The sequence below is a fragment of the Cyprinus carpio genome, chromosome A13, assembly GCF_018340385.1.
Source record: "Cyprinus carpio isolate SPL01 chromosome A13, ASM1834038v1, whole genome shotgun sequence".
NCBI classification, from domain to species: Eukaryota; Metazoa; Chordata; class Actinopteri; order Cypriniformes; family Cyprinidae; genus Cyprinus; species Cyprinus carpio.
The window spans coordinates 13936826-13943536 of NC_056584.1; positions in this window are offsets into that span (position 1 = coordinate 13936826).

A 6711-nucleotide genomic window follows, 5' to 3' on the forward strand; every position below is an offset into this window, starting at 1 on the left:
CTAAAAACCTGATCACATTATGGTAAATGTAACAAGGAAACACAACAGAAATAATGAAACAAATGACCTGTGATTATTACTAATACATTATAATAGAAAATTTTTGAATGAGCTGTGCTATTATATTATTTAACAATAGAATAAGGTTTTTTGTTTGTTTGTTGGCATGTGACTGAACTTAACAATAATGAACACCACGTTTTGGGGGTCAATAAGGGCATTCCTCATGATGTTGTTCATAATGCCTTTCATAACCAAAGTTCAGACAGGACCACTTTGGCAAGTTACTTGAGTTTATTGAACACAATTTATCTTTGGCAGTATGGTTCCTTATGGGGGTTCTTGCTCCCAAATTAACTGAACATAAAAGATCTTAAACATTAACCCCCCCGGAACCATCAGCTTGGAAATACATGACAATTAAGACACTTAATAATGTCTTTAAAAGTGAACAGTGGTAATAGAGACGTCTATCCTGTAGTTTGGTTATGAGGATGAGTGTCTCTCAGCAGTGAGGTCCATGCCAACCAGGACTTGAAAACCTTAGTGATCTGAAACAAAGAAGACGACAACCAGAAGGTGCACGGTAATATGCTCATGCTTATAATGGGGTGGGAGGGAGGGTTGCGAGCCATTTAAGCATACTTACCGAGCAGTAGTGCCACGTATATATGTCATGTGTCTAATAGGAGAATGGTAGTGATTGGAGCAATTTGACAGCTGACCGCATTAGCTGGTCGCAGCTCCGTGGCTGTGGCCTGACTGAACAAACGCTGTGCTCGATTTACACAATCCTTGAGAGAAAAATGGCTTTGAAAACTTGCCAGGTAATGTATTTCCCCTTGTTTTATGGACATTTTAACAAATTATCTCTAATTGACAGGATTTTAAGGTTTGCTCGGGTGCACCTTGGATGTTCTCATCTCCATGGCAACAGAGATACTCTTCTGGCACTCATGACAGCCGAACATTTCTGCTCATGTTCAGAGCACTGGCATTTTTCTGTACACACTACAGCAGCAAAATGGTGCCAGTTATATCATCTGTGATTTGTTAGATCTGATTAAGCATTTGTCTATTTAACAAGTGTAATTTGATAGCAATTTGACACATAAAACGGAAAAGTTTGGACAGTATCAAAGGAAATATTCATATTCGTGCATTCAGATGTGTTTGCCTAATGCATTTGTGCCTTTTTCAACAACAATACGTTGCATTGTACACATTATATACAGTGGTGTGAAAAAGTGTTGGCCCCCTTCCTGATTTCTTATTATTTTGCATGTTTGTCACACTTTAATGTTTCAGATCATCGAACAAATTTAAATATTAGTCAAAGATAACACAAGTAAACACAACATGCAGTTTTTATTATTAAGGGAAAACAAAATCCAAAACTACATGGCCCTGTGTGAAGACGTGTTTGCCCCCCTGTTAAAACTGTGGTTTATCACACCTGAGTTCAGTTTCTCTAGCCACACCCAGATCTGATTACTGCCACACCTGTTTGTAATCAAGAAATCTCTTAAATGGGACCTGCCTGACAAAGTGACGTAGACCAAAAGATCCTCAAAAGCTAGACATCATGCCGAGATCCAAATAAATTTAGAAACAAATGAGAAAGAAAGTAATTGAGATCTATCAGTCTGGAAAAGGTTATAAAGCCAATTCTAAAGCTTTGGGACTCCAGCGAACCACAGTGAGAGCCATTATTCACAGATGGCAAAAACGTGGAACAGTAGATAACCTTCCCAGGAGTGGTCGGCTGACCAAAATTACCCCAAGAGCACAGCGACGACTCATCCAAGAGGTCACAAAAGACCCCACAACAACATCCAAAGAACTGCAGGCCTCACTTGCCTCAGTTAAGGTCAGTGTTCATGACTCCACCATAAGAAAGAGACTGGGCAAAAATGGTCTGCATGGCAGAGTTCCAAGACGAAAACTGCTGCTGAGCAAAAAGAACATAAAGGCTTTGCCAGAAAACATCTTGATGATCCCCAAGACTTTTGGGAAAATATTCTGTGAACTGACGAGACAAAAGTTGAACTTTTTGGAAGGTGTGTGTCCCATCACGTCTGGCATAAAAGTAACACTGCATTTCAGAAAAAGAACATCATACCAACAGAAAATATGGTGATGGTAGTGTGATGGTCTGGGGCTGTTTTGCTGCTTCAGGACCTGGAAGACTTGCTGTGATAAATGGAAACATGAATTCTGCTGTTTACCAAAAAATCCTGAAGGAGAATGTCCAGCCGTCTGTTTGTGACCTCAAGCTGAAGCGAACTTGGGTTCTGCAGCAGGACAATGATCCAAAACAGACCAGACTTTGGAGTGGCCTAGTCAAAGTCCTGACCTGATTCCTATTGAGATGCTGTGGCATCACCTTAAAAAGGCGGTTCATACTCGAAAACCCTCCAATGTGGCTGAATTCTAACAATTCTGCATAGATGAGTGGACCAAAATTCCTCCACAGCGCTGTAACAGACTCATTGCAAGTTATCGCAAATGCTTGATTGCAGTTGTTGCTGCTAAGAGTGGCCCAACCAGTTATTAGGTTTAGGGGGCAAACACTTTTTCACACAGGGCCAGTTTTGATTAGGTTTGATTTGCTCTAGCTGGAAGCAGGCCTGTCAGTTCTAAATTACATGAAAGGTCTAAAATGAGATGTCAGTTCAGCATATTTAATATTGTAAATTTTAATGCACCACTGCCTGTGTATTATTGGCTAAAATATCAGGAATTATGGTGCTAAATATATTACTCAAAAAGGCATATTTAAAGGGAAGCAATAATTAACCTTTGCCAGTGAGTCACCCTTGTAAATGATTGATTGTAAACTGTTTGACTCATCAACATCATCAATTATTTTAAACTTTCATTTGTTCTTGAGAGAAAGATCAAGCCACCGTTTATTTTATGGGAGTGTTTTTTTACTCCAAGAATTGGAGGATTTAGGTGCCACTAAATCCTGTGTTCTGTAAAAAGACAGTCTTGCTGTGAAAAAGGTTAGAGCCTTTGAGTGAGAAATTGGAGTGGAGGCCAGTCAGCTCCTTTATATAAACTACAGTGGCTACTTTAAAGCAACATGGTGTTCAGCTCTAATTACAGCTATTGGATCATCCATTGTGGTCTTGGGTCACATGGGTCACTGACAATAGACCTACTAACAAAAAAAGAGAAGAAAAAAAAAGATAAGCATCTTTTGAGAACCACAACATAGCGTCTTGTATAATCTCCCTAAACATAAAGAAACAGCTTACCCCCAAAAATTTAAATCTGCTGAAAATTTACCCACCCTCCAAAATCTAGATTGCAGAGACATATGTTCAAAAAAAAGAAAAAACTTTAGTGTAGAAAAGAGACAAGGCAACATAGCAATGAAATTTTGGTGAGCGCTATATTTTTATATAGTAAAATAAGTACAGGTCCTTCTCAAAAAATTTGCATATTGTGATAAAAGTTCATTATTTTCCATAATGTAATGATAAAAATTAAACTTTCATATATTTTAGATTCATTGCACACCAACTGAAATATTTCAGGTCTTTTATTGTTTTAATACTGATGATTTTGGGCATACAGCTCATGAAAACCCAAAATTCCTATCTCAAAAAATTTGCATATCATGAAAAGGTTCTCTAAACGAGCTATTAACCTAATCATCTGAATCAAACTAATTAACTCTAAACACCTGCAAAAGATTCCTGAGGCTTTTAAAAACTCCCCAGCCTGGTTCATTACTCAAAACCGCAATCATGGGTAAGACTGCCAACCTGACTGCTGTCCAGAAGGCCATCATTGACACACTCAATGCGAGAGGTGAAGACACAGAAAGAAATTTCTGAACGAATAGGCTGTTCCCAGAGTGCTGTATCAAGGCACTTCAGTGGGAAGTCTGTGGGAAGGAAAAAGTGTGGCAAAAAACGCTGCACAACGAGAAGAGGGTGACCGGACCCTGAGGAAGATTGTGGAGAAGGACCAATTCCAGACCTTGGGGGACCTGCGGAAGCAGTGGACTGAGTCTGGAGTAGAAACATCCAGAGCCACCGTGCACAGGCGTGTGCTTTTGAACCAGAAACAGCGGCAGAAGCGCCTGACCTGGGCTACAGAGAAGCAGCACTGGACTGTTGCTCAGTGGTCCAAAGTACTTTTTTTTTTTCGGATGAAAGCAAATTTTGCATGTCATTCTAAAAACAAGGTGCCAGAGTCTGGAGGAAGACTGGGGAGAAGGAAATGCCAAAATGCCTTAAGTCCAGTGTCAAGTACCCACAGTCATTGATGGTCTGGGGTGCCATGTCAGCTGCTGGTGTTTGGTCCACTGTGTTTTATCAAGGGCAGGGTCAATGCAGTTAGCTATCAGGAGATTTTGGAGCACTTCATGCTTTCATCTGCTGAAAAGCTTTATGGAGATGAAGATTTCGTTTTTTCAGAACGACCTGGGCACCTGCTCACAGTGCCAAAACCACTGGTAAATGGTTTACTGACCATGGTATTACTGTGCTCAATTGGCCTGCCAACTCTCCTGACCTGAACCCCATAGAGAATCTGTGGCTTACTGTGAAGAGAAAGTTGAGAGACGCAAGACCCAACACTCTGGATGAGCTTAAGGCCGCTATCGAAGCATCCTGGGCCTCCGTAACACCTCAGCAGTGCCACAGGCTGATTGCCTCCATCCCATGCCGCATTGAAGCAGTCATTTCTGCAAAAGGATTCCCGACCAAGTATTGAGTGCATAACTGAACATAATTATTTGAAGGTTGACTTTTTTTGTATTAAAAACACTTTTCTTTTATTGGTCGGATGAAATATGCTCATTTTTTTGAGATAGGAATTTTGGGTTTTCATGAGCTGTATGCCAAAATCATCAGTATTAAAACAATAACAAGACCTGAAATATTTCAGTTGGTGTGCAATGAATCTAAAATATATGAAAGTTTAATTTTTATCATTACATTATGGAAAATAATGAACTTTTTCACAATATGCAAATTTTTTGAGAAGGACTTGTATACACTGTAAGTACTGTAGGGCTGTGCAGGGAAATGTCTTTTTGAACTCTTAGGGTCGAGATGACTGAAAAAGATCTGTCTGCAGTAAATTTGAATCACAGGCACACCTCAAAGGCATGCAAAAATGATTTTAGGTGAACAGTGTGCACTTTTGTTAAATATAATTTGTGCAACTACTATTTCAGCAACCCAGGAGCCAGAAGATAATTGAATTCCTTTAATTTATGTCACATCTCTATTTTGCACCTTTATGCACATTGGCTTCTGATGGGTTATATTTGAAATTACGTTCAAGTAATGCTGGGTAATGCTCATGCAACATTTCTTTCAGTTAACATTTTCAAAGGAAAGTGATTTCACAGAAATTTACATTAGCATAATTAAAATCAATTACTATTAGATTAGTTGTAACTTTGCAGCTAACACCTGACATCTGATACTAATAACAGAATTACATGATGAGTGCTCCGAGTCCTTTTTCTCTCTGGATAGAAGGAAACTAATTTGTATTTGCAATTTGTACCTTTCATTGGATTCAGTGGCCTGTTGCAAATCATTACAATCAATAAAGATCATCAGTAAAATTGCTGTGTCTTTAAGCCCATATAAGGTCTATATTTAAGACCATTGTTTTATATGTAAAATCCAAATGTCCTGCATTACATACATACATATATATATATATATATATATATATATATATATATATATATATATATATATATATATATATATATATATATATATATATATATATATATATATACACACACACACACACATATATATATATATATATATATATATATATATATATATATATATATATATATAGTAATGATGTATTGATTTTGAAACATCAACACATTCTATTAATGTATTTTATATCTCATTAAAATAAATTAACTATTGATTTTTTTTTTTAATTATTTAGCCTAAGCCTTGAAGTGAAAAATAAACTCTTTTAATTGTGAAGGACATGAGAAGAAATGATGAAAGTCACAAGCAATCACAGACAGCGCTCACTAACATCACTCATTAGATACAAAGATACAGATATAGAAATATATCAGCCGAGTTATTTTACACCAAATGTGGCCAAGCTAAAGCTGATCGTTATTACAACAGTTAAGTCTAATTATCTGCATGAAGCTGAGCTAGAATAATATATTATTAAATGTCTATAATTACTCATTTATATACTCTCAGAAAAAAGGTACGAAAGTTGTTGCTAGAGTGGTACCTTTTCAAAAGGTATTCGTTTACACCTTATTTACCTCTAAAGGGTGCATACTGGTACCTTAAACGTAGGCTATATATTAGTACTATTTGTATATTTGTACCTTTAAAAAGTTACAGCCCCAGTGACCATTTTTGTACTTTTTTTTTGTGAGAGTGTATATATAACAAAAGACAAGTCAGTAATAGCTATTAATTCAGATTTATCTAGTGTAAAATGTGCTGTGCTTGGTTTGAGGAGACCAATGTGGGCTGTCAAGTTTTGTGATATATTAATACAACTAAATAAATCTATAATGAAGTGATAAATACTGACAATATGTATGTTTCGTCAATTTTTCATGCTGAAATGAAAAAAGAAAAAAGCTCAAGCGTTCTACATTTGCCGTGGTTACCTCAGGCAAACGTTTTGGATGGGTGGCCTCAGTCAAAAAACTTTATAGACAGGTGAAAGTAGGCC